This window comes from Mus musculus, chromosome X (assembly GCF_000001635.26).
Source record: "Mus musculus strain C57BL/6J chromosome X, GRCm38.p6 C57BL/6J".
NCBI lineage: Eukaryota > Metazoa > Chordata > Mammalia > Rodentia > Muridae > Mus > Mus musculus.
Genome location: NC_000086.7, coordinates 103,594,781 through 103,620,808, shown reverse-complemented (window position 1 = coordinate 103,620,808; position 26,028 = coordinate 103,594,781). Strand labels below are relative to the sequence as shown.

General features: G+C 41.4%; 1 long non-coding RNA gene and 1 pseudogene across 2 annotated transcripts in view; one reads left to right on the top strand and one right to left on the bottom strand.

Annotated features, from left to right (window-relative positions):
* Ftx (Ftx transcript, Xist regulator (non-protein coding)) overlaps positions 1 to 26,028 on the top strand; it is a 62,845-nt gene that overhangs the window by 2,946 nt on the left and 33,871 nt on the right. Inside the window, exons 2-10 of one of the 2 annotated variants that reach the window (NR_028380.1) lie at positions 5,617 to 5,744; positions 7,614 to 7,765; positions 11,393 to 11,505; positions 13,017 to 13,272; positions 13,783 to 13,885; positions 14,427 to 14,491; positions 15,190 to 15,351; positions 17,720 to 17,767; positions 24,802 to 24,878. This is a non-coding gene — a long non-coding RNA (Ftx transcript, Xist regulator (non-protein coding)). Of the gene's footprint in view, positions 1 to 5,616; positions 5,745 to 7,613; positions 7,787 to 11,392; positions 11,506 to 13,016; positions 13,273 to 13,782; positions 13,886 to 14,426; positions 14,492 to 15,189; positions 15,352 to 17,719; positions 17,768 to 24,801; positions 24,879 to 26,028 lie in introns of both variants that reach the window. The other variant, NR_028381.1, reaches the window with a different exon arrangement.
* Gm9159 (predicted gene 9159) lies at positions 22,382 to 23,063 on the bottom strand (annotated as a pseudogene).

Genomic DNA, 26,028 nt, shown 5'->3' with positions numbered 1-26,028 from the left:
GATGGCCGACTAGGCCATCTTTTGATACATATGCAGCTAGAGTCAAGAGCTCCGGGGTACTGGTTAGTTCATAATGTTGTTGCACCTATAGGGTTGCAGATCCCTTTAGCTCCTTGGCTACTTTCTCTAGCTCCTCCATGGACACACTCTTGTTTTTGCTTGATTAGTAGGTCCAAGGCAATCACACTTGCTTCAGACAGATTCGTTTTGGAAAACCTTTTATTGATAACGTCTTATGTTAACTCATAAAGATTGACTTTTGTTGGTAATATAAGAAAAATATTAGTTAAAATTATTTAGTTAGATTCATTTACATGGAATTGTTATATCAAATGGTATGAACATTTTATCGCTTGATCAAATAATTGTCAAATTCTTCCCCAAAAGATTGTACCAGTGTTTACTCAGAAGGTCTGCCTGAGGCTTTAGATAAATTGTATAAAAAAGAAACAGCACGGTTTTTCCTTTTTTGGGGGGTGGGGGAGGTGTTGAGGAAGGGTTTCTCTGTATATCCCTGGCTGTCCTGGAACTCTGTTGACCAGGCTGGACTCGAACTCATAAATTTGCCTGCCTCTGCCTACCAAGTGCTGGGATTAAAGGCGTGTGCCACTACTGCCCGGCTTTTCCTTGTTTTTAATTGGTGAAATTAAAATTTTTCTTTGTATGTTTTTCAATTTTATTTTTATTCATCTAATATTTCATATCTTAATATCTGTTGAAATGTTAACTTTTACTGCTTATTGCCCCTTAATATTCTACTGCGCAGATTTCTATAACATGGATAAATAACGATGTTATTATTATTTGACATCCCATCTTTTTAAATCTTGGGGAAATATAGATTTGATACCATGTGGTCAGATTTTTTTTTCTTCCATTCTTCACATTTGAATAGGTCTCCAAACACACTAAATACTCACTGTGGCTTTGTCTGTGGATAACCATTCAGAGGAAAAAGCTAATATCACCCAGAGACAGTGTTAACTAGATTGTTCACTAGTTTTCTCTCTTTTTGTGTTCTTCTGTATAGTTGATATAGTTCATGTTATATTTTCTGTTTAACATTATGTGTATATTTCCACATTTGTCATTCAATGGTTTCATATGTGTTAAGTATTTTATGCAGTTTTTTAGTAAATTATTTAATCAAAATCTTTTTGTTTTTATTCGATTTTTGTTTCTTTTTTAAAAGATTTATTTATTATTATACATAAGTACACTGTAGTTGTCTTCAGACGTACCAGAAGAAGGCATCAGATCTCATTATAAATGGTTGTGAGCCACCATGTGGTTGCTGGGATTTGAACTCAAGACCTTCGGAAGAGCAGTCGGTGCTCTTACCCACTGAGCCATCTCACCAGCCCTCTGTTTCTTTTTTTTTTTTTTTTTCCATTTTTTATTAGGTATTTAACTCATTTACATTTCCAATGCTATACCAAAAGTCCCCCATATCCACCCACCCCCACTCCCCTGCCCACCCACTCCCCCTTTTTGGCCCTGGTATTCCCCTGTACTGGGGCATACCTCTGTTTCTTTTTAAAAAAAAAAAACTTATTATTATTCCAGGGATAGGGGCATATGTGCCATGTTGTGTGGCGGTCAGATGTCAACTTTGAGGTTGGTGTCTTATGTCATTATGTGGGTTTCAGGAACTGAACTCGGGTTGGTCACTAGGCATGTGTGGCAGGCTTCTTGGCCTACTGTTTGCCCTGATTTGTTGTTGTTGTTGTTGTTGTTGTTTTTCTCTTTCTTCATCAAGGTCCAGAAATAGAACTACTCATTAAAGATTGCAATGAATATTGGTCGTAATTGCTTTCCAGAAAATTATGTCATTCTTTGCACCTAGTCATTTAAGTACTTAATTTTTTTCTCACTTAATATGCAAAAGAATGATATGTAAAAATTATTTTGAAAAACAATGTATGTATTTTGTTTGGAGACCGGGTCTTACATATACTGGGCTGGCATCAGGATGATATAAACTGCTGATCTCCACGCCTTCCTCCTTCATTACAAATGTATACCACTAGTTCCTGTTCTTGTTTTAAAATGAAATAATGAGCTCATAGGTAATGTAGGTCCCCAAACCCGGGTTTCAGTGTATATACTGCCAGTATATATTATTGTATATATTATTGTCATTTGTTGGAACCAGCCTAGAGCTTTTAGCTCAGTAGCTAAAGCCTGACCACTTGAGTTCAAACCCAGATCCACAGGGTTGGATTAGAGCCAACTCCTGAAATTCTCATCTCCATGTGCACCTGCCTATATGCACATAAATAAATTCAACAATGATAATAAAAACCCTAGGCCGTCTTACTTCAAATGTGAAGGGTGGGAAGACAGCTAGCTCAATTGGTAGAGCACTTACTTGCCTAGTCTGAACAAAGCTATCGGTTTGATCCCCAGCACAGCATAAAATCAGCTATGGTACGCATGTTTGCAATCCCATCACTCGGGAAGAAAACATAAGGACCGTGCTTAGCTACCTAATTCAAGTCTAACCTGAAGTGCATGAAAACCCCTTCCTTAAAAGAAAAAGTGTTAAAACCAAGCATGGTGGCGCATGCCTATATAATCCTAGCACTCTCTAGAGAACGAGGCCAGAGGATTGCTGTGAGTTGGCTACACAGCAAAATCTTGTCTCATAAAAACAATTTAAAAAACCCACCTTCCAAAACAAAACAAAACAAAACAAAAAACCCTATGGAACAACCATGGAACGTTTTTTGTTTGTTTCTGAATAACAAATTTACTACAAAAGATTTGCTGTTTCAGGCAAGTTGTCCAGAATCATTACCAGATTTTTGTTTTTGAAGGGAGGACTCTACACTTGACAGTAAGGCCTGTGGTGTTTAATGTTCCAGTTTGAGTTCAGTCACACTTGCTTATATCTTCAATATTCACTACTTAGAGCTGCCGGGAGAGAGAGAATGTTGTAAAGAACTGGTGAAATGCTTTTAAAACATACAACTAGAGCACCGGAAAGTGAAGAAAGGAGGTCAAGCAATTAAGAAGTACCCCCCCTCAAAACAACAAAAAAAATCCCAAAGCGGAAAAACCCATCATTCCTGAGAACTGCCTTTATTGACAATGTTTTACCATTAAACCACGATAGGGAAAGTTAGTAAAAATCAATAAAAGCAGAGAGCCATTGCTTTAAAAGTCGTGCAAAAATCTAGATGATACATCTTTTACTGATGGATGCTCAGGGTTAGGAGCATTTTTTAAAAAGTCGTGCAGAACTATGGGTGTGCAATACTAGGCACTGCTGATCTTTCAAAATGCTTAAACATTATCCTCAACTTGTCTACATTAAAATATACAAATTTAGTCAGGAAATACATGTCAGATGCTGCCACTAGTTATTCTGGATCTTTTCAAGTTTAAAGGCCCTTCCCGGAAGATGGAATTCGGAGGGTCAGTACTGACCACGTGAAAGTAACGCTTTGTTCTCTGGCATCCCTCCCCCGCCCCCCCCCCCCCCCCCGCGCGCGCTCCTTTTGAGGTTCTGGGGGTGGGGCTGCTGAAGTCTCTAGGACTGACTTCCATCTTCCTGTGGACGCAAGGACAAAGCTTGATCTTAAAGGTCTTCACATCATAAATGCTGTGCTCATCTGATTCTGGTTTAAACCGGAAATTTGCTCTTTTAGCAAACTCTGGCCCTAAAGATCCCTTGTGGGGTGCTCAACCATTTTGTTGGCTCCAGCCGGCTCGCCTCACACGCGCGTGTAAGGGCTAGGATCCATTTCCGGGTGACATCGCGTCTACGGCCTCTCGGGAAATGTAGTGTCAGGTAGTACGCGGGCTGAGCCAGCACGTCGCCCGTCGCCCGCCGCCCCCCCCCCCCCCCCGCCCTCCGCCCGCCGCGTCCGCCGCCTGAAGGAAGCTTCTTTTCCCGCGCCTCGCGCGCTAGCGCGGGTGGCAGAGAAGGAAGTGACGCACCGGGGTAAGGCCGGGACTCGGAGCGGGGTGGGGGGGGAGTTGGGGGGGTCTCCCGGAGCTGGGGTGCTCCTTGCAGCACATGCTGCTGAAGCTGTGCCAGATGTTGGGACTCACAAATAAATTTTTACAGTGGTAATCTCTCCTTAAAGAGACTATTACTGTTGCCCAGTTTTGAAACGGGAGTGAAAATGTGTTGCTTGCTTGCTTTATTCTGGTTTTTAAAATACAAACTAATCAGATGTTCTCAGACTTTGTGGGAAGGGTGGCCAGTATTCTTTAATTACTGAAACTAGTTGCTCCTGATCCATATACGCTTTGTTTAGTTAGGCTTACTAGATACAGTGGTCTAACTTATTTTTATTCCATATGTTGTATGTTTCATCTATTGCATTTCTTAGTCTTTCTCCCTGTGCGTGCGAATTACGTCTGTCCGTCCGTGTGTGTGTGTCTTTATTTTAGCATGACCATTGAATGTCTGGTCCTACTTTACGTCCGTGTGTGTGTGTGTGTGTGTGCGCGCGCGTGCGCGCGCATGTGTGTATGTGTTATATGCGCGTTATCTTACGTATTTTAGCATGACCATTGAATGTCTGGTTGTCTGGTCCTACTGCCTCCACTTCTCTGGTGCTGGTGGCATTGCTACGTTTGTTTTTGTTTTTATTTTTACATATTTCTGAAACAGTCTCACTTAACGTGGCTCAGGCTGGTCTGATGCTCCCTATTTAATGCTGGCTTGCCAGTTGTAGGGATCGTTCTGCCTCAGAGTCCCACGTACTAGGATTATAGACCTAGCAAATGGAACTTTTTAAAAATCAGAGTAGGCTGTAGATCTGGGGGTATGAAGTTGCCGAGGGAGTTTAACTGCTTTCAACTACATCGTTACGCTGACTTTAACCTAGTTGGTTGCAACCTCTTATTTTTCAGTATTTTTCTAGCTGTAGATAGTATTAAATTGGACTTGTATGTAGTGGGTTGGATATACTGAGATATTAGGGTGGGGTCATGCTTTACAGAAAATTGATGGAAAACATTCTTTTTGGAGCTCTGTGCTTGTCTTAAGCATTCTACCCCATGCCAGCAGCTGCTTCTTCAATATAAGTAGGATCCGGAATTAGGGGAAATTTGGAATAGTTTGAAATGTCTCCTCCTCCATTAAAGCATTTAACCCTTTATATCCCTCCCCACCCCCATCTCCAGTTGTTACAGCCCGGGAAGAAATTTTACATCAGCCAGTATAATACAACCTGTATTTAGTCAGACTGTATTCTGTCTGGGTACATAGCTGGTTTGCTATGAGGGCAGGGGAAGTTTCCTTTTCAAAGCTCATTCTGGCATATTAGTAGGCCTCCGTAAATCTTTATCGGATGAATAATAATTAGTCCATCAGCAAGCATCTGTGTGCTTGGTAAAGTCACCTCTACAGGTTCTTTTTCTGTTTTGTTTTGGTTGGTTGGTTTTGGTTTTTGGTTTTTTTCGCCTCTACAGGAGGGTCTTGACCATGTTATTGAAAATGGTCAGACACTTTCTATTTCTCTCTAGTTAATTATTTTATCGGGGATTTTCAAGAGACAGTTCTGGTTTTGTGTCTGCATCTCTGGCCTTGGTATTTGCACATTTCCATTGTTGGAACGGCTGACATTTACTTTCTTTTTTAAAACTCTTTTTTCACAGATTTTATTGGCTGCAGACACACGCAGCATCTTCTTGCGCTCCTCCTTGAGGTGGATGGGCAGCTAGCTGGAGATGACACAGGATGATGCGCATCTTTCGCACGCTGGCTCCAAGATCTCCGCTGCCAGGTACAAGGGCGCCCCCGTGCCCTTGCGCTCTTCATAGTGGGCCCATGCATATCAATCAGTGAACGCAGTCAATGGGGAAACTTCCTTCTTGCGAGGGAACTGCAGGCCCGCGCACCATGAGCACAACTAGGCCTTGGCGTGCACCTGCCCACCCTGCTTGCCTCGCCCGGACATGCTCCACTGCGCCTGAAGCTCCCACGGGCTCGTGCCGCACGCCAGACATTTATTTTCATGATGGAGCCTGGATGCTAGATTTTAACTCAGCCTCACGGCCCAGTGTTTGCCAAATGGCTCTTTTTTTCTTGTTTTCATTTCTCATTCAACCTATGCCACCGCCACCGTTACTGGAGCCACCCTTTAAATATATAAAGCCATGTAGCCCCGGGGACCCCTATTTTTGTTACTACTTTTGTGTCATACAGTCATACTCGTTCCTTAACATTTTTGGCTCCGACTGCTTTGGCAAAGCTTTTGCATTCACCCACTTCGTTCACCAGGGATCCTTTGACCATTTAGAAACGCATTAAGCAGCATATGGTAATCGCAGCACGGGAAAGTTGAGGCTGGAGGATCAGCATGGGTTTGAAGCTAGCCTGGGATACAGGAGTAAATCCTCCATCCACACCTTCCGCCCCCCCCACCCCCCCATCCAAAAGGAGAAAGAAAGAAACTCCTTATTACTTTTGCAAGGGTTTTGTTTGTATGTTTGTTTTTTGTTATTGCTGTTGTTGATTTTTTTCAGACAGGGTTTCTCTGTGTAGCCTTGGCTGTTCTGGAACTCTCTCTTCAGATCAGACCTTCGGGCTACTGATGCAATGTAGTACTTCCTGAACATTAACTGAACAGTTTACCAACTCCTCTGCTATCATTCCCCGCTCCCTTTTAAAAAAAGAATTTCCACTTCTGAGCTAGTGTCTGCTGTAGGCCAGTCTGCCTTTGAACCAAACTCCCGATTCTCCTGTCTCAGCCTTCAGAGTGCTGGGATTGCAGGCATGGGCACTGTACCTGGCAATTAATTACTACTAATTTTGTTTTTTAACCTTTATTTTTATGTGTATTGGTGTTTTGCCTATAGGGGTGTGTGTACCATGTTCGTGAGGTGCCCGATGACACCAGGAAGTGTACTGGAATCCCCTGGAACTGGAGTTAGAGTAGGTTGTGAGCCACCATGTGGGTGCTGGTAAGAGCAGCCACTGCTCCTAACTGCCAAAGCCATCTCTCCAGCTCCTAACTTTGATTTTTATTTATTTATTTTTTTACTTTGTTATGTTTTGTTTTGTGATAAACTTTCTCAGTGTAGCTCGGGCTGTTCTGGAACTTGCTCTGTAGACCAGGCTGGTCCCACTACCTGTCTGCCTCTAACTTTTTTTAATGCACTCATTTCATTTTAAATCAAGTCAACATGTATTAGCAGTTGCATGTTTTAGAAATGGTTGTGGAGAATGGGGTCAGGGTTGTAATGAAAACAAAACAAAACAAAAAAACCAAAACCTAGTTGTTTTTGTTTTCTTTCTTTTTTTTTTTTTTTTTTTTTTTTTTTTGAGACAGAGTCTCTCTGTGTAGCCCTGGCTGTCCTTATTTTTTTTTTTTTAAGATTTTTTTTTATTTATTATTATACATAAGTATACTGTATGTCTTCAGACACACCAGAAGAGGGTGTCAGATTTTGTTATGGGTGGTTGTGAGCCACCATGTGGTTGCTGGGATTTGAACTCAGGACTTTCGGAAGAGCACTCGGTGTTCTTACCCGCTGAGCTATCTTGCCAGCCCCAGCCCTGGCTGTCCTGAAACTCACTCTGTAGACCAGGCTGGCCTCAAACTTTTGTTTTTCGATTATCTGTAAGAGAATAATGTTTCTGTTCCCTTCAGATGCAGCAACAAAGCTTCTTTGTACAGACAGCCCTGGACACACTTCCAGCAGCAATTCTTCTTGCAGGAACTGGTGCAAGAACAGGATTTATTCGTGGCACAGGAGCAGTTGGTGTCCACTGGGAGTGGAGGCAGAAGAGAGACCAGAGCGGGTATGTTAGGAGAGAAAGCAGGTGTGTAAAGTTACTCACTCAGATTTATTCTGCTAGCCAGCTGGAATAGTACTAAGTAAGTTTAGAGCCCACCCCTGGCCCAAGAGCAAAAGCACTGTTTTGGTAGTGAGCCTAAGAGTTTGTTGTGACCCCAGCACTTGGGAGGCAGAGGCAGGCAGATTTCTGAGTTTGAGGCCAGCCTGGTCTACAAAGTAAGTTCCAGGACAGCTAGGGCTACACAGAGAAACCCTGCCTTGAAAAAACAAAAACAAACACAAACAAACAAAAAAGACCAGAGTTACTCTAATGCTGAAAGCAGATAAGATCACAACAAAATGAAATGAAGCAGCAGTGGCCCTTATTGCTCAAGTCTGACAACCTCAATTCAGTCCTCAGACCCCTGGAAGGAGAGACCTGACTCCTCAAAGATGGCCTCTGACCACTACATGCATATTCTCTCCCTCCCTCCCTCCCTCCCTCCCTCCCTCCCTCCCTCCCTCCCTCCCTCTCTCCTTCCCTCTCTCCTTCCCTCTCCCTCTCTCCTATCTGTCTGCCTGCCTGTCTGTCTGTCTGTCTGTCTCTCTCTCTCTCTGTCACAAATACATACACATACCCTGTCTTGAAAAACCAAAACCAACCCCCCCCCCAAAAAAAGAATTTGTTGTGATTCATTTTACTACACTGAAAAGTAAAATGAAAGAAAGTGAAATGAAATAAAACCAACTCTGCCTCAGGGTACAGTCCAAGGTCTGCTCTCACCAAAGCAAGCATTAAAAACAACAAAACCCCACCCTAATGGGGCTTAGAGCGAAGATCTGGGCCAGGGTTATAAAGGCTTGCTCAGTCTTGTTCCCTGAACCGAAAGAAACCCAAAATGGAGGTTACTTTAGTGATGAGCTCTTTCTGGAGGTGAAAAGGTGGGACGGACCTTACAGATTTATTTTTCAAACTATTTTCAAGTACCCATGTAGAATTCCTCATTCCTAGATTTGTAGGGGACATTTTACTGTATTTGCTTTATCTTATTCATTCCTGATTGTTGGGCTTTTTTTTTTAAAGTTCATTTTCATTTCATTTGTATCTGATTTATCAGGGTGCAGAAAAACAGCTTCTTTTTTATTTTTTTCTCATATATTTTCCATGATGAGATGAATATTAATTAGCACAGCCTACCTAAATACAACCATTTAGCTTTTGAAAGCATGGCTTCTGCTCATTGTTTGCTGAAAATCATAAGAGGAAGGGAAGCTGTAAAGCCAGGCTTAGTACTCTAGGCAGGCCCCATCCCAGTCTGCCTCAAGTACTTTGTGCTGGCTAAGTGTCTACAACAAAAGGAAAAGTTGAAATACCAAAGAAGGTAGAATTAGCATTAGCATAACTTTGAATTCCAGTGATCAGGACTTTACATTCACAATGCTTGTAGTTTTCCTTTAGTCAATTGGATAAATTAGAAAAGAGGACAAAATCCCACTGTGGCATCTTTACTCCCATGTAGGGAGTCGCTGTGGGGTGTAAGCAGAATGGCTTGCGGTTACACAGAGAAGCCCAGGTTGAAAAACAACAAACAGCCAGGCAATCCCAGCACTTGGGAGGCAGAGGCAGGCGGATTTCTGAGCTTGAGGCCAGCCCAGTCTACAGAGTGAGTTCTAGGACAGCCAGGGCTACACAGAGAAACCCTATCTCAAAAAAAAAAAAAACAAAACAAAACAAAAATAAAAACAAAAAACAAAAAAACACAAAAACAAAGCCCAAGCAAGATGGCTGTTTATTTTTATCTTGAACTCTGGTTGCCTCTGTGTTTGTTACCTTAATTTAAGTGAAAAGGCAGAATCCACATCATAGTCCCTTTTTTTTATTTCCCTTAGAAATAAAGATTTATATTCATTGCAGGGTATATATGCCAAAGTATGTATTTAGGGATATATAAAAAGTTTTAAGGATGGGCGTGTTCACAGATTTGATAGCCGTAAGTAATGGAAAAATCTGTTCACGCGTAGGAAATTATTAAATAAAACTTGGTGTATTCATGTACAATGACAAAGCTGCTGAAAATAAAAATATTCTCAATACCCAGGAGGCAGAGGCAGGTAGATCTGTAGAAGTTCAAGATCAGTGTGGTCTATGTAGCAAGATCCAGACTAGCCAAAGACTACATTATTGAGATCCTGTCTCAAAAATAAATGAATGAATGTAGAAGAAATCTAAAAGTAATAAAGCTAATCTTATAAGGGATTTGCTGTTAGATTTGCTTAGGAGACATCTAATCACAAAAAGTAGAATTAGCGAATGGAGGTCCGCTTTTAAAGCTCCACAAAGATGCGTAGTTAGAAGGCCGGTTAGGATGCTAGATGTAAATGATTGTTTATCCACCAGGATAGACCCCCTTTAGGCACATTCACATAACCAAAGGAGACAATCAGGGCTTAAAAACAGCCATTAAGACCATTCCCAGGGAATATTCCTCTAGCAACTCCAAGGGGGCAGTACAGGATCACAACCAAAGTTAACTTCTGGCTTGCTATAAAGTTCTTGGGATTTCTTTTTGTGGGAGCAGGAGCATAATTATGCCAGATAGAAAGATCACCCTGGGTAACAACTATTTGAAAAGAACAATATTGCTGTGCTTAAATAATTCGGGCTAGCCTGGGCGTGGTGGCGCACACCTTTACTCCCACACTGAGGAGGCAGAGGCAGGCGGATCTTTTTAGTTTGAAGCCAGCCTGAACAAAACCAAAAGAAGGAAAACAAACAAACAAACAAAAACCAGAAATAATTCTGGCACTATCATTGCTTTATAAATTTCCCATTTCAGTGGCCAGACTAAATCTCCAGGCTCTGGTTATTGTTAAAAGTAATGAGGGCTCTGGGACATCAAAAAGGTTTAAGGCAGATATACCTTTTTCTTTTCAAGGCCTCTCTTCTTTGAGCAAGTGGTATTAAAGAGCTTTTCCTTTATTAATCTCAAAGTATCTGAAGTGATCTCTTACTGAGTGAGAAAAGGGTGTTATTTCTATAACAAAATCAATTAAAAGGGCAATCAAAGCATGGTGGCCCGTGCCTGTCATCCTAGCACCTGGGAAGGGGTGGCAGGATAATCTGGAGTGGAGTCGTCTTCGCTCCGTAGAGTTTAAGGCTAATCTGGGTTACTTAAGACCATCTCAAAACAAAGAAAATGTCTCCGATGAATATTGACTTCGACTACATTATAGTAATTTAAGGAAATGACTACAGAATAATAAACATAGTTGATGCAATTTTTATAGAATCAGAGCTCCTATTTGTACCTATACATGAAAGTAGTTAGGAAAAATGGACTCTATGTCGTGGACCTTTTGGATGGCTTTGGATTTGCCCATTAGCAATAGACTTGTGATCTATTTTGTCTTATTTTACAAGGGGTTGAGCAAGGCCTTACACACATTCAGCATGGCACTCTGACCCAGATCCTCAGATAATACTCCCACTGTGATGAGGTCTTATTATGATTTGGTGGTATGGTACTAGGTATCTTATCAACTCAGGGCCCTGCACTCTGGGGGACTCACGTATACATATTTGTAGGATGACGCAGTATTTAAGACTTTAGCATCCTTGCATCTGACTTAAGGCTCTTTCTCTTCAATGCAGTGACTTCAACAGAAGTGGAGTAAATAAAGATGATCACAGAACTTGGAAGCTGACGAAATTAATTTTGGAAAAGAGCTGGCTTGGAGCATGACAGAAGAATTCGATGGAAAGAGGTTCGTGGCTTTCAGAGAAAGGCACTGCCCAGTGGGCAAGTGTGGGCATTTTACAGCCTAAGTTTATACTTAACATTCATTGCCCTATTAGGTCATGAAACATTCTTTCTCTCACCCTTGGCTCTCCAGATTAAACATGGTATTATCAGGAGTGGCAGCAGCTGCTTGTGGCTACATAGATCTTGCTCTTGTGTTTTTGTTTTATTAAGGTTTTTTTTGTTGTTGTTGTTTTGTTGTTGTTGTTGTTTTTTGCTTTTTGTTTTTGTTTTTCGAGACAGGGTTTCTCTGTGTAGCCCTGGCTGTCCTGGAACTCACTTTGTAGACCAGGCTAGCCTCGAACTCAGAAATCTACCTGCCTCTGCCTCCCAAGTGCTGGGATTAAAGGCGTGTGCCACCACGCCTGGCAAGATTTATTTATTATATACGAGTACACTTTTGCTGTCTTGACACATCAGAAGAGGGCATCGTATCCTATTACAGATGGTTGTGAGCCACCATGTGGTTTCTGGGAATTGAACTCAGGACCTCTGGAAGAGCAGACAATGCTCTTAACCTCTGAGCCATCTCTCTTGCTCTTGTCAAAAAAAAAAAAAAAAAAAATATATATATATATATATATATATATATATATATCAGCTTTAGTTTCGTATCGGTGAGGCTACAGACTTTCTCCACCTATGGTGAGAGAGCTTTGACTTGAGGTTCCGTGCCCACTAGTAGATTAGAGAACAGGTAGTGCGTGGTGAATAGTGGGTGGTGAATGACAATAGGCAACTTAAGCCCTGGGAATCTGCTTCTTGTCCTTTGTGAGGTTTAAGCTGAGAAGAGCTTTCCTCTCAAGAAAAAACAGGAAACTGAGCAGTTTTGGCTAGTGCTACCAATAGGTATAACAGGTTTGGGTCGCTGCTGAATTGCTGGATTTGAGGGTTACTTCTTATGTTAAGCAGCTGAAATGCTGTAAACATACAGTACGATGCCTTCTTAGAACCATGGGTATGATTGGGGTTCTTTCTCCTGTGACATCTCACCTTCCAATTATTCAATCAACTCAGCGTCTTGGAGGTAGGATACTAGCCATTGCTGATAACAGCAGCTGCTGTTTTTCACTTACTATACAACTGTCAAGGTGATGAAATTGTGAATGGTAGTGCTTGGTCCAGAGCCCAGTTTTGTGAATCATATACTGTCTAATGATAACTAATTGAAGATTTGGGACTCTTTTTGTTCCTGAGATACGGTTGCTTAGGCTGGCCTTCGGACTTTCAGTCCTTTTGCCTTAGCCTTCTATGCAATTAAAAGTTTATATATACCATTATGTGTTCTGTTGTGCTGTTTTTGTCACGAATATGGATTTATAGAAAGCTCGCCAAGGAGTCATATTTGTCTCCCGTTCAAAGATAGGGCTACTGAAGCCTCAGAGGAAAGATTATAGAGCTCACAGACATTTGACAGGTTGGTGTAGTTACTATGTACTTCTCTACCCAGATTAATTTCTTCTTATCTTTTTATAGTGCTGGGAGCCCAACTCAAGACTGATGTGTGCTTGGCAGGCAGTCTACCCCCGATCTCAGTCCTCCAGCCTTTCGGCCTTTTTTCCTTTTTGGAGACAGAATTGCATCATATGGCATCCTACACAGTCCTGCCTCAGTCTCTGCAGTGCTGGGATTGTAGGCCTATGCCACCTAGCCTTTCTACAATACAAACAAATATGAAAAGAAGAGGGACTTCTTTGGAAAGGAGTACAGGGACTATGGAAGAGATGAAAAGGTAATTGGGGAATATGATCAAAATTACTCTACACGTGCATGAAAATATGAAAAGATACAATTTTTAATGCAAAAGTTTGGATGATGAGAATAAAAATACAGGCCTGGAGGGGTGGCTCAGTGGTTAAGAGCACTGACTGCTCTTTCAGAGGTCCTGAGTTCAAATCCCATCAACCACATGGTGGTAGCTCAACCATTTGTAATGGGATCAGATGCCATCTTCTGGTGTATCTGAAGACACTGACTGTACTCATGCATAAATAAATAATTCTTTTTTAAAAATATACTGCTTATAGCTATAAATATTAGATTTATGTATGTATTTCCTTATGCCAGGGAGTAAGTCAAGGTTTCAGACTACCCTTGAAACAAGGGAAGGAGGGAAGGGAGTAAAAGTGGGGAATCTTTGATAGATTTAGATGTCTAGATGCCAAAGGAGGAAAAATAAAACTAACATTGGGTTTCAAACTTGACTATTCCTTGTCAATTTGTTTCTTTTTCCTCTCTACAGATAATATTGTCAGAAATTATGCCGCTTTTGAAGAGATAAACTGAACTCTTGATTCTGTGAGGTTATTAAAGAATATTAATTTTCAAATCACGGTAAAATCTTGGTAAGTGACTCAGTGACTCTACTTGGCTTGCTCAGTTAATGAGAGCAGACCAGAAAGGAGGTCTTAACTAAGCATCAAACAATTACTCCACAGTTACCCGTTGTCTGGAAACACATTGAAATAGCTTACCCTCCCTTTCCTCATGTTAGACATTTATAGATGGGGAAATTGGAAATTGTCTAGTGGAAGATAGATTTGATTCAATCTAGAAATGGTGGTGTATTCTCTGCTAAAAGATTTTTATTAAAGATTTTGTGTGTGTGTGTGTGTCTGTATTAGGATCTCAATATGTAGTGCAGGCTGGTCTAAGACATAGCAGTCCTTCTGCCTCAGTCTCCCTATCCCTGGTAAAAGCCTGAGCTACCACTCTTGGAGTATAACAGATTCCAAGATCATACTTTTTCTGATGATGGTACTTAAAATATTATTTGTTACATAACAAATCATCTGGGATGCTTGTTCAACATACAGATTGCTGGGAAGTTGGAATTTTGTCATTTGTGGAATCTGTCCCTTACTTATACTGAGGTTTTCTGCTTAGATTCAGCAACACATGAGGATAATCATTGTGTCCATGGAAACCTTGGGAAGCAGTTGAAAGCCTGGGTAAGGTGTCAATACTTTTGGGTGAGGTTTCTCATTTTGAAACAAAAGGAAAGTGGTTCCATGTGGCATTTCCATCCTTCTTCAATAGATAGTATGTGCTTACCTGAGATTATTTTAGGTGTTAAGAAAGCCCTGCCCATGGGGCTGGAGAGATGGCTCAGCGGTTAAGACCACTGGCTGTTCTTTCAGAAGTCCTCAGTTCAATTCCCAGCAACCTCATAGTAGCTCACAACCATCTGTAAGGGATCTGATGTCATCTTCTGGCACACAAGTATACATGCAGACAGAGTACTCATATACATTAAATAAATAAATAAGTCTTAAAAAAAAGAAAGAAAAAGAAAGCCGTGCCCTTATGGGACTTTCCTTTTTGTGGGTTAAAAAAGAGAGAGAGTTATATACTATATGTATAATAGAGCATATATATTAAATTGAGTTTTTCCCTTTATGATTTGAAAAATTACATTGAATAAAGTTAGCCAAAACATAGTTAGCCAAGCATAGTGGCTCATGCCTGTAATCCCAGTAGGACTGAAGTAGGAAGGTTACCAGTGTGAGGCTATCATAGTCGACATAGCAATCTTCCTGTCTCAAAACGGCAGCAGCAGGTGCCTGAGTTAATAATAGAAGCAGTGTCTTCTGGTTTCCTCGCTTCCTCCTTTCTACTGTTTTTTCTGTTTATTTTTTAAACTTGACAGTCCCTCTTGCCTGGAGCATTAACACAACGTGGCTGCAAAGTTAGTCCTTTCCCGCTACCATCTCCTGAATACTGGGACTAACTACACGTATGCACGAACCTGCCCATCTTTGCCTCTGTTAACAGCTGCCACTGTCTCTTCACGACATGATGGCTGACCTAGGTGAGTGGAAAAATCATAGGTGTAGGGTATCTTTTCGTTGCCCCTCTTTTGGCTAGACTCCAAACGGCTTTTTTTTTCTTGGGTGCTACACGGGGTTTTGGACCTACTAAACAATTCCTCTACCAATGAACTGTATCTCTGGCTCTAGGGAAGATATTTTTGAAAAAGGGTTTAGCGTTTGCCAGATCCTATGCGTGAGTGACCTCAAAAGAGAAGAGGAGGGTACTTCTCAATGACAAAGCAGTAAGTAGAGAAATACAGGCCTCACTTTTTGTTTTAGAAGTGCCGTTTCTAAGCACAAGTCAGTTGACACGACAGATATCCTCAAATGGTTTGGGGAGATCATGTCCTTCTCAACCTGATCAACCTGAGGGCCAGAAGAGCTAAAATGGCTCCTAAGGAACGGAAGCTGGGCACCAGAAGCTCCTGGTCTGCTTTGCTTTGGTTTGGTTCTGTGTTGAGGATGTACCTAGTGCTCATCTTGGTGCTCTGCCATCGAGTTATACCACCAGCTCCCAAGCTCCTGCTTGATATAGAAGGTTTTATTGAAACATAGTCATTTTCATTTATTACTGTCTGTGGTCTTTTGTGCTACTGCCTAGCTGAGTGATTGTACCAGCTATGTGGCCTGTAGAGCCTGGAGTATTACCATTTGGCCTTTTGAGGAAGTTTGGCCATTGCCAGTGTAAGTTAACTCCTCTCCCCATTTTATTTCTATGGTACTTGCCTTTACAACGGATCCTACAAATTGAAATCAGTTTCTTCCTGCATTGCTTCCCAGGAAAATTAAGATCAAGAATGTATATTGGAGAGCCGGGTGTGATGGTGCACGCCTTTAATCCCAGCACTTGGGAGGCAGAGGCAGGCAGATTTCTGAGTTCGAAGCCAGCCTGGTCTTCAGAGTGAGTTCCAGGACAGCCAGGGCTACACAGAGAAACCCTGTCTCCAAAAACAAAAACAAACAAAAAAAGAATGTACATTGGAGAGGCGAGAGAGATGACTCAGTGGTTTAAGAACACTGGCTCTTTCAGAGGTCCTTTGTTCCGTTCCCACCAACCACATGATGACTAATAACATTTATAAGGGGATCTGGTTGGTGTCCTTTTCTGGCATGCAGACATACATGATTCCACAACACTGTATACAAAATAAAATAAGGAAATCTTTTTTTTTTAAAGGGGAGAGGGGAGTGTATATCGACAGAGCGGGCTATGGTTGTGCCCTCCTGTGATCTCAGCTTTTGGGGACTGACTTCTCGAAGAGTAGGAGAACAAGGCCAGCCTCAGTCACATGAGACCCATCTGAAAAAATACGAAAGCATTTTCAGACTGGATGTGAATACAGAAAGAGCTCTTTTATATGCCTCATGGAGCCAACTAATTTATTCTCTATGGCTCTCCCCTTTCTCTTTTCCCCTTTCTTTGCATGGATGCCTTTTAAAATCCAGTTTTTGTTTGTTTGCTTTTGGTTTTGAGACAGTGTTATACTGCATAGCCTTAGCTGGCTGGAACTTGCTCTGTAAACTGTCTAGTCTCAGAGATTCACCTCCGTCTTGCCTCCTGAGTGCCCGGATTACAGGTGTGTACCATCACACACAGCCTTATCTGGCTTTTTAAAAAATTAAGAAATTACTATAACATGCGTTCATGCACGTGTAATGTGATAGGTGAGCTTTTTATTACTTGATGCCATTTATTGAGCATCTAGTATGAAACTTAGACATGTTCTCTTGTGAAATTTTGTCCCAAAACCTGGAAGAGTTGCCATTTCCATCTCCAAAAAAGATATATATGTTTTTCAAACATATATAACTTTACCCTGACGCACTGCTATAAGGTTTGGATTTTCTTTTTCCTTTTTTTTTGTCACTTGTTTTTTAATCCTTCAATGGTATTGTGCTGTGTTGTCCAGACTGGTCTTAAATTCCTGAGTTCAAGTTATTGTGGCTTTACTCATAGTAGGACTACATACAGTGAACGCACAACACTGGAATAATAGAATTGGAATTTTTGGTGTTGTTTTGTTTCTTTTGAGAGAGGGTTTCTTTCTAGTCCTGCCTATCTCAGATCTCACTCTGTAGAACAGGCTGGCATTGGATTCATAGAGCTCTGCCTATCTATGCCTCTTGAAGGGTGGACCACCATACCCAAGTTAGGATTGGATTTTTAAGTGTCTTTTGAAAGTTGTTTCCTGCTTTGACATGGGGATTCTTTGGAGATGGCTTTCTCTCTCTCTCTCTTCTTTTTTTTGGGATGCTGAGGATGGAGCCTTGAGGGGGGCACTGTGGCTGTGACCCCCTTCCCCGTTTTCTTCATGAGCAGCACTCTACCTTGTTCTCTCTGCCATGGTGATTTCTTTTTTGCTGTAGGTTGGAAGGAACAGAGCCAGTTGGCCATGGACTGAAACTTTTGGAACTGTGAGTAAAAAGAAACTTGCCCTTCTTTTAAGCTGTTTGTCGCTGGTATTTTGTCATAGAGACAGTAGTTACTCGCCATAGTCTGGTTTCTAATTAGGGGTAGAATTAGATGTTAAAAGCATCATGAAAATTGTCATTTTCTTTCTTCTCTTCACCCCCATGCTGATTTAACACAGGGCCTCTTTGTAAGCAGCTTGCTCTTATCACTAATCTATATATCCACGGCCGCTTTCGCCCTTGCGGTTCTAGAAATTGAACCTAGGGTGCCACACACATGCTAGGCAAACAGTCTGTCACTGAACTTAGTTCAAAGTCTACTCTACCACCCCAGAATGGTCAGATGTATGTACGTGTGCATGCTTTACCAGTGAGCTATACCCACAGCCCTCTCATTTCCTTTAAAAAAAAGTTTTAAATTGTTATTTTATGTGTATGAGTATTTTGCCTATATTGATGTGTGTACCACATGCATGGATAGTAGAGTCCAGAAGTGGGAAAAAGTCCCCAGGAGGAATGGCCAGTATTCTTAACCACTGAGCCATCTTTTCAGCACTCCCACCCCATTCTGCTACACTTTTTATTTAAGTATTTGAAGTTTCACAGTGTGCTGGAGAGATGGTTCAGTGATTAAAAGCCCTGACTGCTCTTCCAAAGGTTCTGAGTTCAAGTCCCAGCCACCACATGTGGTTACTTATAACCATCTCTAATGGGATCAGATGCCCTCTTCTGGTGTGTCTGAAGACAGCTACAGTGTACTCATATACATAAAATAAATAAATCAAGAAGGAGGAGGAGGAAGAAGAAGGCGACGAGGAAAAAGACGAAGAACGTGTTTTGAGACAGGGATCTTGGTTAATTGCCCAGGCTTCCAATGAATTCACTCTATAGCCCAGGCAAACTTATACTTTTGTTTTTCCTGCCTCAGCCTCCCAGTAGCTGGAATTACAGGCAATTACAAGCCTTTGTCACCATGCTTGACATCTTGACATTTTTTATTTTCTTGTTGACACTGCTGGCATGTGGTCCTAGGGACCTTAGGGATACTAGACAAGAAGTCTACCAGTGGACACCAGCCCTATTACATTTTAAAATCTTAGTGGGTCAGAACACATAAGGACCTCAGTTTCTGTTCTCAACACCTACATAAAAAGCTGGCTATGGAAGGTAGAGAGATGGCTCAGCAGAATAAAAAAGTCTTGCTGCTCTTGCATTGGATAAGAGTTCGGTCCTAATGTCCAGGTCAAGTTTCCTAGAACTCCAGCTCCAGGGGTTCCAATACGCTTCTAGCCTCCATGAACTCACACATACGTATACACATAAGAGTAAAACCCTAGAAAACAAAGCCTGGCATGACCATGAGTGCATGTAACCCCAGGGCTGTTGCTGACAGACATGAGGAGGCTTGTTGCCACTAAGTCTACCTCCAGGTTCAGTAAGAGATCCTATGTCACAAGAATAAAGTACAGAGTAATGGAGTAGGACTAGACTCTTAGTCCCCTGGCCTCTACATGAACATTGCCCTGAATGCCTATATGTATAGGTACGTTACATACCTGCATATATATGTATATGTAGAAAAATATAATATTCAGAAATCCATAGCTGCTAATGGGAATCAGGAATCAAAAAGCCAATTTTAATATGTTCCTATGTAAGTACCTTTGTTCTTCCCAGGCATATCATACTGTCTGTCTGTCTATCTGTAGGAATGACTATCCCTTCTTCAGACTCACTAAGCAAAAGAGTGACCTAGTGATGTTTCAGCTAACACCATTCATAGCAGTTTCTCTTCTATAGTACCTTCTGTCAAGGGCAGCTACGAACACACTTTCTTCCTCTCCTTATCTTTTCTCTCTTTTCAAAGACATTTATTTATCTATCTTTATGTGCATGAGTGTTTTGCTTACATGTAGGTATGTGTACTGTGCATGTGCCCGATTTCTATGGAGGTTAGAAAAGAATGTTAAATCCCCTGAAACGACTTGCAGACAGTTATAAGCAGGCATTGAACCTAGGTTCTCAGGAAAAGCAATAAGTGCCTTTAACAGCTGAACCAATCCTCCAGGTCCCTGTCCTAATCTTTTGAAGACAGGGAACAGCTTTTGGTTTTTGGTTTGGTTTGGTTTGGTTTTTTATTTGTTTGTTTTTCAAGACAGCGTTTTTCTGTGTAGCCCTAGCTGTCCTGGAACTCACTCTGTAGACCAGGCTGGCCTCAAACTCAGAAATCTGCCTGCCTCTGCCTCCCAAGTGCTGGGATTAAAGGAGTGTGCCACCACTGCCTGGCTTTTTAATTTTCTTGCCTTAGATCTTTTTTTAAGATTTATTTATTTATTATATGTAAGTACACTGTAGCTGTCTTCAGACACACCAGAAGAGGGAATCAGATCTCATTAAAGGTCTCTGTGAGCCACCATGTGGTTGTTGGGATTTGAACTCAGGACCTTCAAAAGAGCAGTCAGTGTTTTTACTCACTAAGCCATCTGAGATGCCAGCCCCCAGGGAACAGCTTTAGGTAGTAATAAGCATGGAGAAACAGAAGAGATTAGGAACTTCCCCCAAACCCTATTTTCTGTTTTGTTTTAATAGCTATTAACTATTAGCTATTAGGTATTATTTTAATAGCTAATAGTATTAGGATGACTGGGATTCAATTGTAGGAAATGTTGAAAATTCTGTTCACATTTTAGATTTTTCCCCCCATTGGTTAACCTTGAATCATTAGCCTGAAACAATCCTACTGCTTTGGTCTTCCGGTTAATTGGGTCTACAAGTACATGCCTCTGACAGTTTGTACGTGAGGTGAGAGTAACTTTCAGACAAGAACTAATAGTCATAATTGGCTAGGTATCGTGGCACATGCCTTTAGACCTTGTACCGAATTGCAGAGGCAGGTGGTGCTGTGAATTTGAGCCTGGTTTACATAGCAATTTCCAGGCCAGCCGGAGAGCCAAAGTGAGACCTTGTCTTAAAAATAGCCATGGGGAGAGGAAGTTTTAGCAAAAGTATGCCAGTGTGAGGTTAGAAGCCATTCTGCCCTTGCAGTCCATGAGACTATTTTCTCGTTAGCCAGATCTTAAAATTCAGTGGCCTCCCCTAGGAGGGATCAGTGGGTAAAGGTGCTGGTCACTCAACAAGCTGACAAGCTGGGTTCAAGCCCCTGAAAGCTAGCCAACTCCCACAAGTCGTCTTTTGCCGTCTACCTGCACTGCAGCACAGGGAACACCCGCATATACAAGAAAAATATCATTGAAAAATGTGGAAGAGTAGCCTCCTATCAAGGCCATTGTGCCAGCCTTGTAAAAGAAGAATGCCTCACTAGATTAAGAAAACCATGGCACTGCAAGAATTTCCAAGACTAGTTGGTGGTTTTGAGATTATTTTTTTTTAAAGTTAGCTTTCTGAGTCTTTGTACAACTTTTCATTTGTGTGTTTGTTTTGTAGCCTGATTAGAAATAGGGTTTCACTGTTGATGAGACTGGCCTCAAACTTACCTACATTGCCTCAGCCTCTTAAATAGAAAATGATTCTTTCTTTTTAAATCCTCTCGTTTTACCCCATCTCCAGAATTGAGTTTCCCTCATTGTTTTTATTGTTTGTTTGTTTTTGTTTTTGTTTTTTGTTTTGCTTTTTTGAGACAGGGTTTCTCTGCATAACTCTGGCTGTCCTGGAACTCACTCTATAGACCAGGCTGGTTTCGAACTCAGAAATCTGCCTGCCTCTGCCTCCCGAGTGTTGGGATTAAAGGCATGTGCCACCACTGCCCAGCGAGGTTCCCTCATTGTTATGTTTTCTGTGTGCAGGTATATAGATGTCTGTCTGTGTGTCCATGTGCGCAAACGGAGGTCAGAGGTCAATCTGGACTGTCGTCTTTGCCTTCTTCCTTGTTTGAGACCAGATCTCTGTTTTATATACTACTGTATACACCAAGCTAGCTGACCCTTCAGCTTCCAGGGATTCTTGTGTCTCAGCCTCCGTCTTTTCATAGAGGGCACTGGTATACAGACAGATGTGCACAGTTTTTACTTGGGTCTCTTACTTTACAGACTCAGGTGCTCCTGCTTGCCTAGCAAGTGCGGTTACCCCCTAAGCCCTGTTTCTGCCTCAGCTTTCTAAGTGTTGGGATTATTGGTTTGAGCCACCATGCCAGGCTTATATAGCTTTCCTTAAATTGTTTTTTAAAGAATTATTTTATGTATATGAGTACATTGTAGCTGTCTTGAGACACACCAGAAGAGGGCATCAGATCTCATTACAGATAGTTGTAAACCACTATGTGGTTGCTGGGAATTGAACTCAGGACCTCTGGAAGAGAAATCAGTGCTCTTAACTTATGCTGAGCCATCTTTCCAGCCCCTCATCTTGATTAACATCAGGGATAATACTCAACGTTGGAAATCTTCAACTAATAGAGTACAGTCGGGGGCTTGTTATAAGGCAAGTCTAGGATCCATAGAAGTAGATCTTGCTTCAAGAAAATGTAATAAGATGAGAGTCCTTGCATTCTTTGGGATCCTCCCCTTTATGGTTTCTTTGAGACATGATCTAGTTATATAATGTAGTCGCACTAACATTGAGATAAAAAAGAGAGTCCCCTTTCTTATTTTTAGTTTTTTATTTTTCATTATTTAAGTCTTTTATTCTCCCCAAAGAACTCAAATTGTACTTTTAATTGGGATCTTGTTTCTGGAGCTAGGTAACTGAGGTCTCACTCGTCAGCCTGCTGCATGGTTCCCTTCCCAGACACATAGATGCCATCCAAAAACTTCCTGATATCCTTGTTTTTAACTGCTGTGGCTTGCTGAATCAGAGGGACTGAATTTGAAACAAGTTCAATATCATTTCCTTCAAGGATTAACTCATCTTTCTGGGCTTGAGAGACAGAACAAGTAACACTTGTCCTCATCCGAACCCTTCGGATGGATTTTCTACCCAAGAAATTTTGGATTTCAACCAAAGACCCATTTTCTTGGATAACAACGTTGATGGGGAAGTGAGCATACACAGACCTCATCTTGTAACGGAAGCCCAGTGTGACATGGCCCTTGATCATGTTCTGAACGTGACTGCAGATGGTTCTGACAGTGGCCGGTTCCATTCTGTTACCCCACCATTTGTCAACCTGGAGCCTTTCATTTTTCTTTCCAGGAAGACTTAGCTCCACACTGATGTGATTGAGGTCCCCCTGGGGCCCTTCACAATGACTGTGCGCCCCTTCAGAGTGATGGCAACATCTTCTGGAATGTCGACAGTCTGATTGCTGAAAATGGTCTTTTTTCTCGTAGGAAATGGGGCAAAGCCAGAACCGATTTGTACTTTTTATTTTCATTTTATTTTTTGGTTTTCGAGACAGGGTTTCTCTGTATAGCCCTGGCTGTCCTGGAACTCACTCTGGGATTAAAGGCATGCACCACTACCGCCCAGCCTATTTTTATTTTTTTAAAGACCGTGTCTTACTATGTCTTAGGCTGCCTTTAACTCAGCATCCTCAGGCCTTCGTCTCCCCAGTGTGAGACATGCCTGTGCTCTGTAATGCCCGGCTTTTCTGTTACTGTTTTTGTTTTGTTACTGTTTTTTTTTGTTTTTTTGTTTTTCTTCTGTTACTGTTTTTGTTTTGCATGCATATATTGTACATTCCTGGTGCGCACAGAAGGCAAAAGGAACTATTTAATCCTTTGGAATTACAGCGTTACAGATGATTGTGGGTGCTGTGAATCGAACTGTGATCCTTTGGAAGAACATCCGTGTGTGTGTGTGTGTGTGTGTGTGTGTGTGTGTGTGTGTGTGTGTGTTCCTACATACAACCTGCTCATGTATGTTTTCAGAACTGACCATTTGGTATTAGATTAACCAATTAGTGTACCCTTCCCTAGTGAAGACTTGCTCCCACTCAGGGCATCCCTGTAGTTGATTGCAGTTAGTTCTCTAGGGTTGAGGCCTTAGGAGTTTTCCTCTACTTGATTCCCTTTCTTCCTTCCTTCCTTTCTTTCTGTTTGTCTATCTTCCTTTTGTTTTGTTTTGTTTTTTGTTGTTTGTTTGTTTTTTAAGACAGAGTTTCTCTGTGTAGCCCTGGTTGTCCTGGAACTCACTCTGTAGACCAGGCTGGCCTCGAACTCAGAAATCCTCCTGTCTCTGCCTCCCGAGTGCTGGGATTAAAGGGGTGTGCCACCACTGCCCGGCTTTTCTTTTTTACTTTATGTTTATGGGTGTTTTGCCTGCATGTATTGCCTGTGTTCCACGTCTATGCAGTGCCTGGTGAGAGCTGAAGATGGCCTTAGCTCTCCTGAACTCTATTTACAGATAGTTGGTGGGCACCATGTGAGTGTTGAGATTCTAAACTGGGTCCTTTGAGACTAGCAAGTGGTTTTAACTGCTGATCCATTTTTCTAGCCCTGAATCGACTTGCTTAATTTTACTGTAAAGATAAGATTTTTTTCTGATCCCATACCGCTCCCTTGGTACTAGGGATTGCATGCATGGCCTCATTCCCAGACCTATTTTCCTTTTTGGTTTTGAGACAGTCTTTCAGTAGCCCAGGCTGGCCTTAAAATTTTTATTTTCCTTACTACTTTGTTTTACCCCTTTAATAATAATATGTGATAGAAGCAGTTTAAGAAAGGTGGCTTTTTATGTTGTTTTTTAATTTAATTTGTGTGTGAGTTGGTTTTCTGCTTTCACTGTATAAGTCCCAAGCATGCCAACACATGGAAGGATTTCTTTGGCTTACCGTGCCAGAAAATACAGTCTATCGTGATGGGAAAGAGTTAATGCTTGCTTCGCTTCTATGGACGCTTGTGGTACGATTTCTTGTGCCTTGAAGCAGAGAATGGGAGAGGTAGTAAGGCTCAGTTATTACCTTCCAGGGTCTTCCTCCATAGACCCACCTCTGCCGGCTAGGTTCCACTTCTAAAAGTTTCCATAGACAGCATCACCCCCACCAAATCATGGGTTGTTTCTTGTTTGTTTGTTTGTTTTAATTTCTAACACTGTCCCAGTAGCTAAGTTCAGGATGATTTGTCTTTCCGTTCGACTTTCAGGATTCTGAGGAGTTAATGTTTCCATGAATATCTCAGAAGGAGATGTGGACAAACGAACAGTTATCTCACTCCTGTAGGTAAGTGGTTGATGAGTATGGAAGGAATAGTTTACTGGTGTAGTGTTTCATGCCTGTAATGCCATCCCTTGAGGCTGAGCCAGGAGGATCCAGGCAGGGCTGCATACCAAGACTTCTTACCAAAAAATGAAGGGGGAGAAAACTTACCTTTTCTTCTTTTGGCTGTTGGGTGGTATTTGGTCCACTCAGTAGCTTTTCTAAGACTGTGCTAGCCTTACGTTTCCAGAAAAACTCCCTACTTTCTAAGGATTCTGAATCCAATTTTTTAACTTTGCTGTTTTTTAATTCATTTACTTTTTGTTTAATTCATTAGTGTTTTATTTCTAGGTTCAAATTGCATTTCGGTGGGGGAATGGTTGACAGTTTGCCATTTTTGGATGGACTCATTAATGTTTTTTGTCGGTTTCAAATTAAGGAGATCTCAAACATATGTCATGCCATTAAATATCATTTAATGGCATCATTTTACAACTGACGCACTGTATCCCCCTGTATGATTATAGGACATTAATTTACATTTCTATTTAGACTTATCACAGATACTGTTCTCCTTTTCTCCTGGGCTCTTTTTAAGACTGTTACAAGCTAGGCAAAGATATTTGCACTGAGCTGTCCCCCCAGTCCAAACTGCTCTTATTTGAATTTATATAAAGCAAGCTACAGTAATTATTTCCTAAAATTGGATGAAGTATAAGTCCGTCTAGTAATGTGAGAGTAGCCATAGTTCTACATTGATACTAGGATACTATATTAAGTTGTTTTTTGAACATTCATCAATTGTAAGCTGAATATGGGGGCATGTATCTGTAATCCCAGCATTTGGAAAGGCTGAGGAAGGAAGGAATATTGGTACAAGATGGAGGCTAGCATACTACCCTGTCTGATCCTATGATCCAAAATGCAAATTCAAGGAGAGAGAATCATTGTTTCACTAGTCGTGAAAGCAGATCATAATCTCCTTTAGTGTTTTACTGTGTTTCCTTGATTCCTAATTAAAAGGACAGGTAAAGGTGTTTCTTGACTCTTTATTTTGAATTTTCGTCCATTTGATTTTTTAAAATATTCCTAATTGTTTGTATCTGTGAATGAGAGAGACCAAGTGCTCACATGCATGTAGACAGCAGAGCGTATCTTTCAAGAGTTGACTTTC